The 20,334-nt window shown below is 45.3% G+C and overlaps 1 protein-coding gene across 1 annotated transcript in view; it reads left to right on the top strand.

Annotated features, from left to right (window-relative positions):
- Nucleotides 1–318: 318 nt before the first annotated feature.
- The window catches only part of LOC124788125 (neurotactin), a 259,302-nt gene continuing 239,286 nt past the window's right edge, over nucleotides 319–20,334 (top strand). The window contains exon 1 of the mRNA XM_047255260.1: nucleotides 319–432. The gene's annotated coding sequence lies outside the window, so the exon portion shown is untranslated. The remainder of the gene's footprint in view (nucleotides 433–20,334) is intronic.

Genomic DNA, 20,334 nt, shown 5'->3' with positions numbered 1-20,334 from the left:
CTGACAGAATGTCGTCAAGTCCGGGGGTGTTATACTTGCACAAAAAAAAGATCGTGTTTTGGAACGCGTAGAAAATAAAGACTTAGTGGTGCGTGTCGGTCGGAGAGTGAGCACCAGGTTTTTCGACGCAATTTAACGCCGGATAGGCGTCGGATCGATGTGCACCGAGACGCCGACAGCGTGTGCCGCTGGCGGGAGCGCAGGCGCGGGAGCGCTGAGGGCGGCGGCGGCGTGACGTCACCGGTGTGGGCCCGGTGGTCGGCCGCAGCACGCGGCGGAGCGTCAGTAGGCAGCCGGCAGCCAGCGCGACGCCACGGGACAACAGCAGCGCAGCGCAGCCCAGCCACCCCGTGCGTCCCACGCCAGCGCGCAGAAACGCCCCGCCCAGCCCAGCCGAGGAGCGATCGCCGAACCCCAGCACCGGACCACCAAGTAGGTCGCCATGCCAGCGCGGCGCCGGCCTCCGCAGCTAGATAAATTCGCTAATGTTGTCACGTGGATGTGAAGCTGCACGAAAACATTTTCGAAGCATATGTTCCGGCTTGATCTTACTGAAGTAAAGACGCTGGAACATTCAATGCACTTTTACTTCAGCATATTGCACATTCTTTTCATTCCTGTTGTGCAAATGTTGATATTCCCCAGTTGTTTACATTACTGGCTTAGATGATTAACTAAACGTTCGAGTGCTAACTGTCTTCTGTGCGAGCTTTATCTAAAAGATAGTGTTCAATTTCTACATCTACATCCATACTCCGCAAGCCACCTGAAGGTGTGTGGCGGAGGGTACTTTGTGTACCTCTATCGGTTCTCCCTTCTATTCCAGTCTCGTATTGTTCGTGGACAGAAAGATTGTCGGTATGCCTCTGTGTGGGCTCTAATCTCTCTGATTTTATCCCCATGGTCTCTTCGCGAGATATACGTAGCAGGGAGCAATATACTGCTTGACTCCTCGGTGAAGCTATGTACTCGAAACTTCAACAAAAGCCCGTACCGGGCTACTGAGTGTCTCTCCTGCAGAGTCTTCCACTGGAGTTTATCTATCATCCCCGTAACGCTTTCGCGATTACTAAATGATCCTGTAACGAAGCGCGCTGCTCTCCGTTGGATCTTCTCTACCTCTTCTATCAACCCTATCTGGTACGGATCACAGACTGGTGAGCAATATTCAAGCAGTGGGCGAACAAGTGTACTGTAACCTACTTCATTTCTTTTCGGATTGCATTTCCTTAGGATTCTTCCAATGAATCTCAGTCTGGCATCTGCTATATCGACGATCAACTTTATATGATCATTCCACTTTAAATCGCTCCTAATGCCTACTCCCAGATAATTCATGGAATTAACTGCTTCCAGTTGCTGACCTGCTATATTTTTTTATTTATTTCGGAATTCAAAATGCATGCACTTATTTTTCAATAAAGCAAACACGATGCATGTTAGTCGGCCATCGAAGAGGATTTATTTGTAAACTGTTTCACTTTCATCTACGATCGGACCATATGCAGCATATGCAGGGCGTTCGGAAATTCCCGTTACAAACTTCTAGGACTAGTAGGGGGGAGAGAATTCATGATAATTTTGAATAGGAACCAATGTCCAGAAAACTACCGTTTACGTTGTACGTCGCTTTCAATTTTTAACTAATACACTTCTGCTTTAGGAACTGAATTAGTCGTGACGCAGTACTACTAGCAGGTAACAATTCGAAAGGAAACATAACGAAATATCCTTTTTTCACTTTAGCGCATTTGTTTCAAAAAATGGTTCAGATGGCTCTGAGCACTATGGGACTTAACTTCTGAGGTCATCAGTCCCATAGATCTTAGAACTAATTAAACCTAACTAACCTAAGAACATCACACACATCCATGCCTGAGACGGGATTCGAACCTGCGACCGTAGCGGTCGCGCGGTTCCAGACTGGAGTGCCTAGAACCGCTCGGCCACACCGGCCGGCCCGCATTTGTTTGTATTAACATTTAAAACATTACGTGTTTACATTATACCAAACCAAAAAAGAACAGAGCATCCTGTACGTACAGAACAGTACTTGTGCATTACAACAGAGGCTCAATGTGGTGACCACCAACGTTGTTACAGACGTTGTATCTACGAAACATGTTCCGGTACATACTCTCCATATCAACTGGTGTCTGTTCAGTTTGTAGTGTAGCGACCAGAACTCGTGCCAGCAGATCTTCCTCTGTCCCTACAGAAGTCTCGTAACTTAAACATTGCATACGACGCCACAAAAAGTTGTCCATAGGAGGTAAATCCGGCGATCTCAGCGGCTACGCGTTTCGACCACCTCGGCCTACCCATTTTTCGCCATACCGTCTGTTGAGATGTCTGCGAACTGCACGTGAGAAGCTAGATGGTGTACCAGAATGCTGAAATCACATTTCCTGGCGGGCGTTCAGTGGCAATTCATCCTGTCTATCCTATTGCATACAAGACAAGCTACTCTGAGAGTTTTCCGTGTCCCTCAGCAGCCGTGGGCACGTTACATCTCTGAATTGAAACCGTCATACAACGGTAACGGTATATTTACGGACGTGGGTTCCTATTCAAAATATTACGTACTCATTCCCCTCTGCAAGTCCAAAAAGTTTGTAACGGGAAATTGCGAACACACTGTGGAAAAAAAAAAACACTACGGAAGTAAAATTTTATAGTGGTGAGAGGAAGTAAAACGAAATACTTTGTTATATGACAAAAATATCACACGTGTTCCGTTATCCCGCAAGGAAACCATAAAGCTTTTGACCCTAGTGGTGTTCTGTGATGGTTTTCAAACTGCATGTGATGAGTCGTGATTTAGAGAGGTTGCTGACAATATCGTCCGTTTACATTAAAGCACGGCTGGCGTCATCGTGCTAATGATTGTCTGGCACTCTCAGAACAATCAGGTGTCCCACGAATAACTGCTCCAGCTCCACCAGTCCAGAAATTGGATGGGTTCGGTCAGTATCATGATCACACAGATCTCTCGGCCTCAAACATACGGATCTCATTTAGCGCAGGGAGATGAAATGTCTGTTGTACGAGACACGGACAGACACCCCAGAGGAGCTGACTGCTCGCTTGGTTCAAGCTGCAGCCACTACTCATGAAACGTCTGATGTTTTGAGCTTGTTAAACAGTTGTTAGCACATAGATGTCAGTTGTGGATTAATGGGAGCGGACGAGTCTTTCAGCAATATCTCTAAAACAATATTCATAGCACGACAGTTTGAACGACTCCTCTGAACATCAATAACTTCAAAATCTACGTGGATCCCTAGCGGTGAAACGACGAAACTGTGAGCACTTGTGTCACTTAAAAAAGTGTCTCGTTTTATCTCATCTAGACACTCTAAAATTTTGTTATTTGCTGCACCAAGTGTGTATATACTTAAAATTTTCAGTTACTCAGTCTCTTCACCAATAATAATGTAATATTTATTATGTTTACGTAGACAGAACTAGAATTGCTTTCAGATGATCTGACAAAGCAGTTGACATAGTCAGCTTAATAATGCGGATTGTTGCTGCCGCTACCAGAAGTTTTAACATTCCAGCTACGACGTGGATATTTGATAGCCCCAAATAACTGTGCAGATATATAAATATATTCAGTGATTAAGTGAACAGAGCAAATGATTTTTTTGCAGTATGGAACTTGCCAAACTCGATTATGCAGTCCTTTACTTCACAATTTCCTAAACACACAGTCGACGAAGGTCATCACCAATCCAACAGTGAAAGAAGGGTTCTCTGTGTTCAAGAGACGACTGTGAGCAGTAGATGAATATAAAAACTTCAGATGCCTGTATGGTGTAGATACTCCCTTGTTCACTCTTAGTGACTGACACGATGTGTTTCCAGAAACGACAAAACCTTGTGAATTGTGATCCATTGTATTGCCTTTTAGTCATGAAACGGACATGAGTGCAAAGCCCTGCGCTGTCTCCTAACAGTTAGTGACAATAATAAGCAAGTAATGTTTCTGTGTCTCCAAGGACGATTTGGTGCCGAGTGAATGTTTACATTTGGTAAACATACCGCATTTCAGATATTACTTTTTTTTTGCAGGTAATTTTTCTGCTAGGTTCCGCTGTTGAATGATCGACAGTGAAATAGTCACTGGCAGAGTGCTGATTCAGATGAGGGAGGATGGAGGAAGGATTTATTCTTGCTTTTTTGTGAAGGAAGCATCGCGTCAGTTACCCGAGCTGGCTTTTTTTTTTACGAAAGCTAATAAAAGTCTAAGAGTGGGTGACTAGGCCGACGAGCCTAACGTCTTACCAGGTGAAGCACCTTGTTCGGTATAAATGCGAACAAAATAAGGGAAAGTGTCTGTGCCAACCTATTCGTGCGTAGTAAATATGTAACTGATTATTTCTTCTATACCTAGATGGCCTCTGGAGGCATCTCTCGAAGAATGTGTATGTTACTGATAGGGCTAGTGAACACTATTCTTCTGAATGCTACGATTACGTAATGAACAGTTACAGATTCATGCGTATCTTCCAGTTAACTCAACGTGCACAATGGTATTTCATGTGAAGTTCACTACTGATTTTTTTGTTCGTTTTTTATGAAACTTTGTCTTTAGAAATACTGCGACAAAAATATTATGTAATAGCTAATAAGAGGGAGGTGTGGTCCTCGAACAGTTCAGTTATCTTTTTAGGAGGCTATTGCAGAATGGAAACCCTCGGATTTTGAGGTACATATATTGTAAGTAGGGACAGAATGTACTATACCCAATAAATAAATACCGGCATGCTCTGAATGTGGAAAATGTGCTGTAAGTTATACAAATGAGTAGGAATACAGTCCTGTAATGTTCTAAAATACTGTTAGTGGTATACTTCTTGACAGCCACGTCATTTACATATGTATGCGTAACTTTGTAAAGCGACTTGAAATGTAAAAAGCTCGTAAGATTGGATGTAGGGTAGGTGAATGGTCGACATCAGTTTTTCGAGCGAAGTCTAGGGTAGTGTAGCTCGTCTATAAAGAAGATGGCATGCAGAACACTTGTCCAGGTGGTATTCTTGAGTACCTCAGTGTCGCATAAAAGAAAGACATCGGAGCAACTGAGAGGCATTCTGCTGGATTAGCTACAAACACGTTCGATCAACACCCGGGTAAATAGGAATCCTCGGAAGGAAGAATTTGTTTTCGTGAAACACTATGGAGAAAGTTTATAGAACTTCCATTTGGGCACAGTGCAGAATGGTTCTTCTGCCACCAACATACATCCCGCTCAAGGACAGCGAAGACAAGAGAACTTTAGGCTCAGACGGTAGCATATAGATAGTCGTTTTTCCCTCGCTCTATTTTTGAATGGAACAGGAGAGGGAAGTACTACCAGTGGTACGAAATTCCGTCCGTCATATACCATATGGTGGCTTGTGGATTATGTATGCAGATGTAGGTGAACATTAGAAATTTTCGTACAGGCATCTGCGGATGATAGAGTCCAGTATCTGATGAGGTATCGGCCTGCGCCATTCACATTCGATTTCTCCACTCCCGCTGGAGGTTCGAGTCCTTCCTCGGGCATGGGTGTGTGTGTGTGTGTGTGTGTGTGTGTGTCTTTACAAGTCTCTCGGAGGTCGTGGCTGCGAAGCGCGAGGCGAGCTGCAGCGACTGTCCACACAATTCATTCCAGACTCTTGAGGCGGCAGCCAGTTGCCAGCTGCTGTCGGGAACAGCTGCCATTTCCGGCCGGATCAGATTTGGCCTGCACGCGCCTGCTCTTGCCCTTCTTTCTTCTATTGCCCCATAGAGGAACTGGGGGGACGAAGTGTTTTTTTTTTTTAATTGACTTTCGGGTCGTGTCCATTTAGCCATCTCAGTGATGGAAAGACGATACGACAGCGGATTGGAGACGATTTTATTGTCAGTTACGACGATACCAACGCAAGGACATCACAACATCCAGTCCCTGAGAGGAGGAAATCTCCAATCCGGCCGGGAATCGAACATCGAACCCGTGCCGCTTCGGTTAGCAATCTGCGGGGTGGCCGGGCAGCTACCGAGGCGGACTAGGACGAGGTACGAAGTGCAGATCCCTGGAACTGCAATTACGTTGTTGTGTTCTGTTTTCCTTGCGCGGATTTTACACTTTTACTGAGAAGTTTTCGTCTTTTTATACAGTCTATATTGTTCTCTGCGCTTGGGGAGATGAATTACTAAGTTTGGAAAATAACACTATTTTGAAGAAGCAAAACTTAATTTGTCGACGCAAATTCCATTGAGCTTAAACCATTTGGTCCAAGGTGGTTCCAATTTTTTTTACTGCCTCACAACCGTGTGTGTGATTTCCTAAGGTACCAAACTGCAGAGGTCATCGGTCCCTAGACGTACACACTACTTAAACTAACATAAACTAACTTAGGCTAAGAACAACACACACACACCCCATGCCCGAAGGAGAATTCGAGCCTCCGGCGGGAGGGGCCGCGCAATCCGTGACATGGCACCCTAGACCGCACGGCCACTCCGCGCGGCTCCTCTCAACGGTATTGTCATTTACGGCAGTGATAAACTCTTGAATTCACGAAAAATTCTCATTCTATGTTGTTTTTTGATGTTCAGAAACAGAAAAAGACACATATAGCAAATCTGGACCAAGAGTATATGGGGAACCATTTTGAAGCGGAGTTCCTGCACTTTTTCTATCGTAATGACCGATAACGCAGATATATCTTTCCGGTGCAAGAGCGCTTTTCTGGTGGCTAAACTAGGTATACTTCTGCATCATTTCACTGTTTCATCGGTCGAGTAATGTTTGTAAACCCCCTCTCGTTATACTTTGCTGATTCCTAATTACAACAATTTCTTTTACGGCTATCAGTCGTGCTTAAGGGATTGTTAATACAGAGAACACGGTTCGTTCTTCGATGTAAGTGGAAGTATAACTTTGAGAGGACAAGAGTTAACATCATTTATTTCGTTCGCTGAGTTGCTAAGTAACACACTTCCTAACAATGGATAGATCCAACCATGCTCTCATTAGCAGTTAAATTCAATTCCACATTCACACCGAAAAGTTTGCCTTTGCTATATTGCTTTTTCAGATTACACTATGACATTATAAACGTTCACGGTAACATTAATAATTGCCCAGGTACTAATACAGCCTCCCCCCCCCCCCCAAAAAAAAACCAGATACTGCAGGCTACTTTCGTGTCCCATTCCGCGTACCCTCGGCGGATAAACCGATTAATCACTCATTGTCCTGTCATTAGTCGGAATATTAAGACTCGTATCTTGTCAGCCGGCCCGAGTGACCGAGCGGTTCTAGGCGCTACAGTCTGGAACCGCGCGACCGCTACGGTCGCAGTTTCGAATCCTGCCTCGGTCATGGATGTGTGTGATGTCCTTAGGTTAGTTAGGTTTAAGTAGTTCTAAGTTCTAGGGGACTGATGACCTCAGATGTTAAGTCCCACAGTGCTCAGAGCCATTTTCGTATCTTGTCAGCATCTTCAAACTGCCCAAATTCATTTTTTTTCTTTTTTTTGTGTGTGGCTCGACGGCATGCGACCGTTCCACGCGAGACACGAACGGCTGCTTTCGCCTCGCATAAATGCGCGTGAACCCTAGCTCTTGGCCATTGTTGAACAAATCATCAAGGCAGTGTCTAAGAGGCGCGCCCAGTTCCGAATGTTCCAAAGAATCAACGACGCGTAAGGGGTAGTAATCACTGTCACATACTGCTATCGATAGTAGTACCCTTGCGTGTTCTGTAATAAGAGACGTTTACCGTTTTTTTACAAATAGTCTGTCGCGGCCCCATCATTTTCTCTCTGACAAAACGTTAACGCTTTTTGCAGTCCACCAAATAATTCTACAGCATTCGGTTTTGTCTGCGGAGTGTGTAGTGGAGTGTCCACGCGTCGCCAGCGCTGTTCCAGTCGGGATCAGTGTGGCTCCCAAGCGAAACAACCGACCGCTTGGGCTGTCAAACTAGTATACACCGTGTATCATAGTCGGCAGCGAAAACTGACATAGGTGAAAAGATACAGGGAAGGTAGGAATGGGAGGGGCCAATGACACATCGCTTGAATGGAAAAAATGTTATCGAACCGGCTGCGGTACGAGTACCTACGACGTGTCATGGTATGTCCTAATGCCACCGGTTCCCGTAGACACAATTTGTGTCTTCAGAGGAACCATCCTGACTTTTTCATTAAGTGATTTGAGAAAACCTAAGAGGCAGGTAGAATGAGGTAGCTGCTACCCAACTTTTCGGTCAGAGTCCTTTAAACAAAGAGGAAGATGTTCACATTTTTTGTGCTTTGATAGTATTTCTCCGCTAGTTCATATTAGTTGACAGTTCCACAATAAACCGAAACATGGCCTCTCTATCTCAGATTTCAGATTCTCGTAATGGCAAATTTGTCAGGATGTGATCAGGTATGCCGGCCGAAGTGGCCGCGCGGTTCTGGCGCTGCAGTCTGGAACCGCGAGACCGCTACGGTCGCAGGTTCGAATCCTGCCTCGGGCATGGATGTGTATGATGTCCTTAGGTTGGTTAGGTTTAAGTAGTTCTAAGTTCTAGGGGACTGATGACCTCAGCAGTTAAGTCCCATAGTGCTCAGAGCCATTTGAACCATTTTTTTTTTGATCAGGTATTGTAAACAGTGGTAAGCGGTTGGCAGTAGCAGTGATGCATGCGGTGTTCGTGTCAGGCAAATGCTCTTTAGGGCCGATTTGTACGAATCTTGAGGACAATACAAATAAATTCATTCTTGGTATCACTGTGAAAAAAAAAATGGCTCTGACCATTATGGGACTAAACTTCTGAGGTCATCAGCCCCCTAGAATTTAGGACTACTTAAACCTAACTAACCTAAGGACATCACATACATCCATGCCCGAGGCAGGATTCGAACCTGCGACCGTAGCGGTCGCGCGGTTCTAGACTGTAGCGCTAAGAACCGCTCGGCCACTCCGGCCGGCGTTTCACTGTCCTCCAACTACTTTCGATAGATGGTTGCGACTATTTCCGAAATGCTCGTTCCCTGACGCCTGGCCGTAACCTTGTGTTCCCCAATCGTCTCTGCCACGTTTTGGACTTTCCTTAGCACGTCAAGGGCCCGTAACGCCACCAGATGTCGCTCTGTCTTGAGGTGGGCAGTGGTTACATTGTTTTGCATCATCAGAGTGTGTGTGTGTGTGTGTGTGTGTGTGTGTGTGTGTGTGTGTGTGTGTGTGTTAGCGGGTCGTTGAATACAAATATAAATCCTCCGTTTGTTAAATTATGTACCAGTTGACAATGACACTTAATTTCACAAAGTAACACGTGGTGACCGTTCTCGTCAGTGGATCATTAAGATTATCGTTTAATCAGAACAGTTGTTCGTAATGTACACTACCTCCTGTACACGGCAGATATGCCCCAACCGCCCCGTCCCCCTCCCCTTCCCTCTGGTCCAGCTCCTGCAGTATGCCGTTGACACCGCCTATCCTTCAACGGTCCCAACGCCTTCTCCAGAAACACCTAGACCTTTTTGCCACATGGTGTGGCTCCTCAATTCCAAAACCCAGACAATGATCGTACGTTGTACCACTCGCTCCTTCCGGCTCCTTGATTTTTCCCTTACCATTTGCGCTCGTCCTGTCCACCTCTCCCCCACCCTCACCTACCTTGGACTCACCATTGACCATCACCTCACCTGGAACCCTCTGGTCTGTCCCATCCAAAGCCCACAACCACCTCTGTCTCCTTGAACTTCTCTCTGACTGGATATGGGGGTCGAACCCCTCTACGATCCTCCACACCTACAAATCCTTAATCTGTTCCATCCTCTGTTATGCCAGTCGCACCTGGATATCTGTCCCCCCCCCCTCCAAACTCTATAAGTCCCTCCACATTCTTGAGTGCCATGCACTCCGCTTTGCCTTCCGTATACGCCTTCTGCCCCCCACGCGGATCCTCTATGACCTGATTCCTCTCCCGCATGTGCTCAGTTTCCTCGAACATGTCCGCGTTCTCTACACCTCCCGCCAACTTGATTCCCCTCATCCACTGGTTACTCCTCTCCTCTTCAACCCCCACCCGCTGCTATACCTTCATCTCTACTCCCTTGATTTCCTTTCTTGAGGTGGGTTCCATCAACTACCCCTCCCAGGTGATGCCCTCTCTCCCTCCATTTATCCTTCCTATCAACTATGATCCTCACCTCCCCCTCCCTCCCTCTGTCCTTTTCCTGGGGTCCCTCTCCCCCCCCTTCCATCCTGTTTTTTCTCCACCTACCCGCTCCTTGACTCTATTCTCTCCCCCCGGGTCCTTTTTCTTTCCCCTCCACTATCTTTCCCACTCCTTCCTCATGTCCGCCCTGCTCCCCCCCCCCTTTTTCTGTGGCCCCTCCATCCATCGGCTCCCCCCTCCCCCTACCCCCCTCATCTGTCTGGGCCCTTCCTCCCCTCACTCCAGGCAAATGCCGGGATAGTTCCTCTGAAAGGGCACGGCCGACATCCTTCCCTAATCTGATGAGACCGATGACCACGCTGTCTGGTCTCCTTCCCCAAACAACCAACCTTCCTCCCCCCCCCCCCCCCATATGCATATACCTTCGTATTCTGTAGTGCAGTGTTTTCTGTGAGTGTTCAGTGTTGTTCGTCCACTTTTTAAAGTGCTGCAAACAGAAACCAGGCTGTCGCCATATTTTTTTTACATTGTACCTGTCTATTTTTTAAGTGTATTGAATCAGCATCACTGACCTCTCTTTTTTATGTTTTCTTCACAACTTTTTCGCCATGTAACAGTTTTCAACAGTCACCGTTTTATCACCTCTTTATTGTTCTATCTTCTCAATATGTTTTTTAACTTTATCTGTAGGCTGCACAACGGTGTATTACGCTGCTGCCAGCCCCCCCTCCCCCCCTCCTCTGGGGGGAATCGAAATACAATAAAGAAAAAAATAAAGTACGTGGAATGTGTTACTCAAGAAAATAAAGATGACCATGAGTACTGTACTGAAAGAATACTGATAAAGAATTTAACTGATGGCTGTTCTTTGGGATCTTTGTGCGCCTCACTAGTTCCCAGGCTGAGGTTTCTATCTGAAGGAATGCTGTTGGCTGCGCCATGTCAAGGCACATGTGGCTCACAGACTTATCCCATCTCCGCAAAAAATGAAGCGCGCGAACTCGATCCGTGACGTGAACCATCCCATCCATGTATTTGATTTCGCACGTTTTTAACGTAGCTTTAATTAAATGAATGCAAGCCTCCAATGTATTACAGCTCTATGTAGCAGTGTTAACCATTGTGAGCTCCCGCCTAATAACAACGACAAATTTATTTTACGAAGAGTCCGGTGTTGAAGATCACCTGAGATTCTGCGATAGTAGGTAAGCGATTTTTTTTTTGGGTTTTAATATTCGAGGATAACGAAGACTTTTGACGGGAAGTTCTTGTCCAGCACTGAGAAGAACAAGAGAGATAATGGATGTCTTTGTGTCGGAAGGAACGCTAGTCTGTTGGATTATTTCGACCTCAGTAAATAACTTCAAAAGAATGTTAGAATAGGAACTGGAACTTGGTCGTTTTCGATCACGTTTCCGTTGTCCTACCGTTGTGCTGGCTCACTTCATGAATAGTGAAAAACACTCTACTTTCGTAAATCATCCTTCGAGTTAAATGCTCTTGCACTTTTCTGTTGGCGTCCAGTCTACAAGCGCGACTGCCTGTACAGCTCTTAGCAGAGCTGGAGTTTCCGTAATAATGCAGTGTCCACGCGTTTCACTTTGCAGGCCGCGTTTCTTTTTTCGACTCGTGCTTTAACGTTCCTCCAAGAGAACTCCCTTTGATAGGAGAACTTCCTTCCATAGGAATTGTACAGAGGAGGAGTGTACCGTTTGCGATCTTGTCGAAGGAACCATATCTGCATTACCCTCAAAGTCACTTGCGGGTCACACCACTCTGCACGATATCGGATGATTGAAAATAAATGTGTTTTAACTAAATTTTTATGCTAATTTCTAAACTGTCCATTTTCCCCACCTCCTCCAGTTTTTTCATAACAAAGTAAAGTTAAATAAATAGAGGATAACTGTAATTATAGTTCCAGTTTTAAAATGCTATGAAAGAAAAGACCCGCTGGTCATAACGGAATATTATCGAAGAAGGGAGAAACGTTACGAAAAAATAGAGTAACGAAAATTATCCTACTAGATGGCGCTGTAAGCGTCATAACGGAAATGGGCTTTGTTTGTCGACAGAGTTCCATGTCCATTCATTGTCCAAATCCTTGTAAGAACTTCTAGAGCAAATGTTCGTCTTATTGGCAGGTCAAAATGAAGCAACTCCTGGGTGTAAAAATTTTCATGCCTAAAATTAAAGCAACAAACGAAAATTTTCCAAGGTTGCTTTTATTTTGCCACAAAACAGCATAAAAAGTGATAGTAAAGCAGAAACAATGTAAAGAATACAGAATGTAAACAACTCCAAGATGCTTAACGGTAGACAGGAATATCCTTCGTTGTTTCCAACTTAACAGATTTACACACACATTCTGACAACTGGTTAATGTGCTCAGCATGGGATGTGACCACCTGTGACAGCGATACGTCCCTGAGAACGACAACAATAACGTCATCAATCTTATGTTGAGACAATAACGCCCATTTTTCCTGCAGAGCTGCTCGCAAGTCTTGGAGAGTGGTTAGTGGATGCTGACGCGTTGAAACCAATATTCCTAGTGTATTCCAGACGTGCTGTATGGGATTCAAATCGGAAGAGTGAGCAGGTCACGCCATGCGTGCAAATTCTTCCGTTATCAAGGAAGCAACAATCACCCGTACTCGATAAGGTCGAGCATTATCGTCCATCATTACGAAGTCTGGACCTACAGCACCTCGCAACAACTCCTCATAAAGTCCTAATATCTCGTCACGATACCTGAGAGCAGTTATACCTTTTCGATTCAACCGTAGAATTTCATGAAGACGTGTTCGAGTGGTCAACGTAATCCCTCCTCACACCATTAGGAAGCCTCCTCGATATCGATATCTTTACACAATGTCTGGGTCCCGAAATTGTATTCCACGTCTCCTAGAGATGCGAATCCGTTGAGAATCACTCTCCAGACCAAATCGGGACTCATCTGTGAAAAGAACATTGGCTCACTGCTCGACCGTCCAGATGGCTTGTTGACTGCTCCACTCTGGACGTTCTCTTCTGTAATGAGGCATCAGAGGTACACATAGAACAGGTCTCCGACATTAAAGGTCACTCTGCCGAAGCCTTCTGTGCGCCGTTTGCCTCCACACAACACGTCCAGTGGATGGGATGTCAGGTGAGATGGCAGTCCCCATGCAGTACTAAGGCGGTGGCCTTACAGCTAAATAAAGGTACACTCTTTCTGATGTCACACGCGGCCGGCACACTTTCGGTCTCTGTAAACTGTCGCCACGTGCGAGAAACAACAGAACGATTCACGTTAAGCCATTGGCCCACATGAGTTTGCGACTGTCCATTCTTCCTGTGGCCCTCCATCGCAGAGAATCTATTAGGTGTCTTCCATATTGCACCATCTACGACTGTGTACACACAGATTTTGGGTGTGGGACTACCCGGCATACACTGTCCCTTTTGATAGGTGCCCCGACGTCATCGTTGGCATGGATGTTCGTTGAACAAAAATGCCGTCTTCCGTGCAAAACACAACCGTACGGACACCTGTTGACAGTTTGTATGATTTTATCGTGAATTAGACACAGAAAGGTGAAATAGCGGTTTGTTTCTTTCGTTTTGGACACTAGTATATTTAATTAAGTAAGGATAGCAATGCACAATGTTTCGTATACTTTTAAGCACAGTAACCATGGGCATGTCCAAAGATCGGGTATTCACAGGGCACTGCATGTTCGCATAGCACTGTTCGATCCTTCCTTCAATTTTGTGGCCTCATAGTCTATTGACGTTGGATCAATTGTTTTCCTCCCATTGCAACATTGCACTTCAAAAGATCCTGTCTTTTCGAATTTCTGGATCATTTTCCCCAGAGCCTCGGCACACTCGGTTCAACTCCCTTTTTCATAACCTTGAGAGTCCGGAGCTTCTTACGACGGCTAATGCTGAGCTTTACCAGCAGTGCACGATCCTGCAAAGAGACAGTCACGCCGAGTGTCTCAGATGCAAACTGAGGAATAGGCCATACAACCCGCGTCTTTTATTTGGTATATTCTGCCACTTATAGCGCTATCTAGTGGTAACATTTTCGTTAATTCCTTTCTATTTTCATAACATTTCCCCCTTCTTCGAAAATATCCGTTCAAGTTAGGCATTCCGAGCAGTGGTTTTTCTTTACAGCGTTTTGCAACTGGAACTTTCATGATAACCACACTATATAAAGTAATAATACTCTGACTTCAGTCACAGAACTTTTTTTTTATGACTGCTGTCCAACACGTTTTGAAGCTGCAACTCCATTTTCAAGCACCGTACAGATATAATGGGCGTTACTTCTGCTTCAGTATGTCACCTAACAGTAACAGAACGACACAGTTGTCACATTTAACGAAAGAACTAAAATTGTTAACTATGACTCCTCCACGTAATGTCTTGAAGTTATTATTTCATTTTGTCAATCGATGTAAATGGAAATAATAATAAATTCAATACTCCATTAAAATGTATTTTCTACACTCATATATTGACCATTTCCAGAAAATGTGGGACATTATAGTGAAGAGCAAGGAGCACACATCCATCACGCCATTAAAAAGATGGAGGGAAGGTACCAGGGCAGATGGCATGAGAGTATGATGGACGAATAGTGCTGGACTTCAAAGAGGGGCAGTAAAGATGAAATCAAAAACGATAAATAAATATTTTCAACATTTCGCGGCCCTGTCAGCAACTGTGTAAATATTAATTTTAATTTTAATAACCAACAGCCTCAGTTGCACCTTTTACCTCGGCCCCACTTAGTGCTGCACTCGTGGCTGCCGTATCGCGGTCGCGAAGTGGAGCCAACGCAGTTCCAGATAAGTTTTTATAGACTGACGATAATTTATGGATTTGTAGTTTTAGCTTGACGATGTCTACTATGGACAAACGGTAGTTACCTTTATTCTGAAGAAGGTTGGTTTATCCCCACTGAAAACTAGGTAAATTCTAGGTAAACGGTGCAACTGAGGCTGTTGGTTATTGAACTTAAAATTTAAAAAAAGATAAGGACTGAAAATCAGATGAAGCAGAATATTAATAATGTTGCTAACGAAACAGTTTGTAGTATTTTTAGTATATGTGTAGAAAAATAAATCAATAATTATGAAAGCATTACTTAAACCTTTGAAACATGGGATCTCATCAAGTGAGAAATACTGATGTTATACAACAGAATGAAAGTAGTTTTCAGAATCAACTTTAAAAACTGATTCTAGAAAACCTGTTTTTGAGAAATGAACTGATAGTTAAAAAAATACAGGCTTGTGCAATGTAATACAGCACAATATAATCTTCTGAGGGCGAGCCTAGGGGCGTAGTTACTGCACCGTTTCAGTTGTTCAGTCAGCTCTATTTCAGTACTTACTGGTCATCAGGAAAATATGTGTGCAGTCTCCACTGTCCACTTTCAGCAATACTTGTTTACCTAAATATCAAAGACGCAGTCAGCAAAACGAAAACAAAATACTAAGTAAATATTCTCAAATTGAAATTGAATGGTAAACCAAAATAAATTCAGCCGGTCGGAGTGGACGAGCGGTTCTAGGCGCTACAGTCTGGAACCGCGCGACCGCTAGGGTCGCAGGTTCGAATCCTGCCTCGGGCATGAATGTTTGTGATGTCCTTAGGTTAGTTAGGATTAAGTAGCTCTAAGTTCTGGGGGACTGATGACCACAGGAGTTAAGTCCCATAGTGCTCAGAGCCATTTGAACCAAAATAAATTCAGTACCGTACGGCACTTGGTTAAGCTTACCCATCATACACAGTGTAGATTACCGTGACTGTACGTTAACTGAATGTTAATACAGACAACTGCCACCAGCCCCTTACGAAATATTTGTTTACGTCTATAAACTAGTAGTCAAACTTCTTCAAGCTCGTCTTCAGACTTAGCACATACGATTTACATATTTGGAAATTTGCGGTAAGTTCCTATGGGACCAAACTGCGGAGGTCATCGGTCCCTAGGCTTACACACTACTTAATATAACTTAAACTAACTTACGCTAAGGACAGCACACACACACACACACACACACACACACACACACACACACAGACACAGACACACACATACATACATGCCCGAGAGAGGACTCGAACCTCCGACGGGGGGAGCAGCGCGAACCATGGCGGGGCACCTAAGACGCGCGGCTACCCCGCGCGGCCTTTAAGTATTTATATTTGTCTCTGTGACACGGAGACAGGAAATACACTGACGTATCGCCTCGAGTGTTAAGGTTAGCACTCCAATAGCTGCAACCAACGCGTAACCATAAACGACTCCGTAGTAAACATTTGTTTGTATTTCAGTACCTATTAAGGTTCATAACTGTATGTGTCCAACATGGTACACAGGAGTTCAAACATTTTTACGCATGTTGGTAGAGATCAGTGTAGTCACCGTTTGTAGATCGTCATATATCGGAACGGTACTCTACTTCTCGTCACATGATCGTAAGCATTGGAGGTTTTACAGCATCTGCTGTGGCGTACTTCCGTCGTCTCGAATCTACCAGACATCGATCCCTCGTAATGTAAACAACGTTCGTAATAAACTCTCATGCACTGAAATCCAGCTGAGTGAGAGTGAGAGACCGGGGGGCCAGGCCATGAGACCCCCTTCCGATCCAACGTTCAGGTAATGTCATATGGAGAAACGTGGTAACATCCTCGAGATAATGGGAGGGAGGTGGGGCGGGGACGTCAGTAAGCATTTGTGGAAGTGCATAGTTCGCAGACATGTCGAGATAGGTGTGACTTGCGTATTTACCTAATAATATACACTATTGACCATTAAAAGTGCTACACTAAGAAGAAATGCAGATGATAAACGGGTATTCATTGGACAAATATGTTATACTAGAACTGACATGTGATTACATTTTCACGCAATTTGGGTGCATAGATCCTGAGAAATCAGTACCCAGAAGAGCCACCTCCGGCCGTAATAACGGCCTTGATACGCCTGGGCTTTGAGTCAAACAGAGCTTGGATGGCGTGTACAGGTACAGCTGCCCATGTAGCTTCAACACGATACCACAGTTCATCAAGAGTAGTGACTGACGTATTGTGACGAGCCAGTTGCTCGGCCACCATTGACCAGACGTTTTCAGTTGGTGAAAGATCTGGAGAATGTGCTGGCCAGGTCAGCAGTCGAATATTTACTGTATCGAGGAATGCTCGTACAGGACCTGCAACATGCGGTCGTGCATTATCCTGCTGAAATATAGGGTTTCGCAGGGATCGAATGAAGGGTAGAGCCACGGGTCGTAACACATCTGAAATGTAACGTCCGCTGTTAAAATTGCCGTCAATGTGTACAAGAGGCGACCGAGACGTGTAACCAATGGCACCCCATACCATCACGCCGGGTGATACACCAGTATGGCGATGACGAATACACGCTTCCAATGTGCGTTCACCGCGATGTCGCCAAACACGGATGCGACCATCATGATGCTGTAAACAGAACCTGGATTTACCCGAAAAAATTACGTTTTGCCATTCGTGCACCAGGTTCGTCGTTGAGTACACCATCGCAGGCACTCCTGTCTGTAATGCAGCGTCAAGGGTAACCGTGATGGTACGCATTTCTCCTCCTTACACGAGGCATCACAACAACGTTTCACCAGGCAACGCCGGTCAACTGTTGTTTGTGTATGAGAAATCGGTTGGAAACTTTCCTCATGTCAGCACGTTGTAGGTGTCGCCACTGGCGCCAACCTTGTGTGAATGCACTGAAAAGCTAATCATTTGCATATCACAGCATCTTCTTCCTGTCGGTTAAATCTCGCGTCTGTAGCACGTCATGTTAGTGGTGTAGCAATTGTAATGGCCAGTAGTGTAAAATGCGGAGTTCTTTCGTTATAAGGATTTGTTTCTGTATATGGCTAGCCTATGCATCTTGTATTATGAAGGACCGAAAGTAAAGAACCGGTGAGGCCGGGTTGTGTCGTGCGTGGTCGTTACGAAGATACGCCGAGGCGACGCTGTGCTGCGTACGAATCGATCTGCGGCCGTTTTGTTTTTCTGCTCCGCGTGAGCAACGGGGAATCCAAAGCGGCGCGGGACGCGACACCACAGCACAGCACAGCGCTCGACGCCACCAGCCACCAGACAGCCACCAATCAATAGCGGAGGCGCCGCCCCCGCCAACCGGCGCGACACCCCCGCCGAGTCCACCATTGTGTCAGGCTGCGTGTGCTTCGGCGGGGTACACCGTATTAATGGCGGCATTTCTCAGGTGGCGAGTCTCAAACTGAAACGCCATTTCTAAAAATATGACTCATCGCACTCATTGATCCTCTGCGTTTGGATAGCCGTTGTTCCTACTACTGTTGTCGCTTTCTCGTTGTGTCGAACTATGTTCAGGGACCTACGATAACAAACAACCCGCCGATTGTCAATCTTAACGGGAAAACGGCTAAATGCGACTGATATCTGAGGATTTTTAGGCCTTTCTTCAGCGATCAGGGCCAAGATCATTGGAGACGGGGTATGTGCTGCGGTTGGTGAAGGATAGTGAAGGAAATCGGCCTCCCGGCTTTCACCTAAAGCCATGTAGGGAAACAACGGGAAACTTAAAAAAGGGATGACAGGACGGGTATTTGAAGCGTCGACCTCAAAAATGCCAGTCCAGGGCCTCACAAGTGCGCCACCTGGCTCGGTTAAGCCACTATGAGGAAAGAGGGCACTTCTAACTTTCAAGAAGAAAAATTTGTTGACCATGTAAACGGAAAAATGCTATAAAATCCTTGTTTGGCAAATATCTAAGTAGCTACGGAATAATCACGAGCCGGACGCTGTGGCCGAGAGTTTCTAGGCGTTTCAGTCCGGAACCGCGCTGCTGCTACGGTCGCAGGTCCTGCCTCGAGCATGGATGTATGTGATGTCCTCAGGTTACTTAGGTTTAAGCAGTTCTTAGTCTGGGGGACTGATGACCTCAGATGTTAAGTCCCATAGTGCTTAGAGCCATTTGAACTATTTGAAATAATCACAAATGTCACGTGACGGAGTGTATTTTTGATGGTCGTTATTCAAGTGTGGTGTCGTTATTCAAGTTCACCAAGAAAGAGAACAAGTACAGAAATGGAAATCGTGGTGGCTTTATTTTGAGACTAGATGAGTGGGTTCTTGGCTAATTTCATGAAACAAGGAAAATCGATATTATGTGACGCAATACATCAAAATAGATAAGATCCCAAGAAGAGCAGCGCGTTTAGTCACAGCATCATTTAGTAAGCACAAAAACGGCACAGGCATGCTGATCCAACTCAAGCAGCAGCATTTACTGTTAAAACTTCGAGTGTGTACATTCCCATTGGATGGTGTGTACCACGGTGGCTCACATTAGATCCTCTCATCAAATGGTGTTTACTGAAATTGGGTCATGCCAGATCTTCCAATGGGATGGCCTGACCCATCGGTCGGTCATGCTAGATTGTCTCATCAGACGGCATATACCACTGGTGATAGCTAACACTAGATCTTCTCATGGGCCAGTGCGAACCACAAGTGGCCCACGCTAGATCACTCCAACAGATAGCGTGTATCATCGGTGGTTCACACTAGATCTTTGCATAGGGTGGCATGAACCACCAGTCGATAACGCTAGATCCTCCCATGGTGCAGAGTGAACGACTGGTGGCTCATACTATATCCATCCATCATACGACGTGTACCACTGGTGGCTCACACTAGATCTTCCCATGATATGGGGTGAACTACCGGTGGCTCACACGAGATCTTCCCTTTGGACGGTCAGTGCCATCGGTAGCTCTCACTAGATTTTACCGTAGCTTGGTTTATCACTCCAAATCAATTGTTTCCAGTCATCCACTGTCCAGTGGCGTCGTTCTTTAGACCACCTGAAGCGTCACTTAGCATTGACTACTGACATGTGTGGCTAATGAGGAGCTGTTCGACCGTTGCACCCCTTCCTTTTAAGTTCCTATGCACAGTCATTGAGCTAGCTGCAATGCTAGTAGTACTTTGGAACTCACGAATGATTCCTGTCGCTTATTTGATACGATTTCTTACAAACACCCTCTGCAAAGCTCGACGGTCCTTGTCCATCACTGTATAAGGTCTACCTGATCTTTGTTTGGCTATGGTTGTACCTTCGCATTTCCACTTCACAGTCACACCACCAA

Source organism: Schistocerca piceifrons, chromosome 3 (assembly GCF_021461385.2).
Source record: "Schistocerca piceifrons isolate TAMUIC-IGC-003096 chromosome 3, iqSchPice1.1, whole genome shotgun sequence".
Taxonomy (NCBI): Eukaryota; Metazoa; Arthropoda; class Insecta; order Orthoptera; family Acrididae; genus Schistocerca; species Schistocerca piceifrons.
The sequence above is the reverse complement of the archived record's forward strand: the minus strand, read 5'-3'. Positions and strand labels throughout refer to the sequence as shown.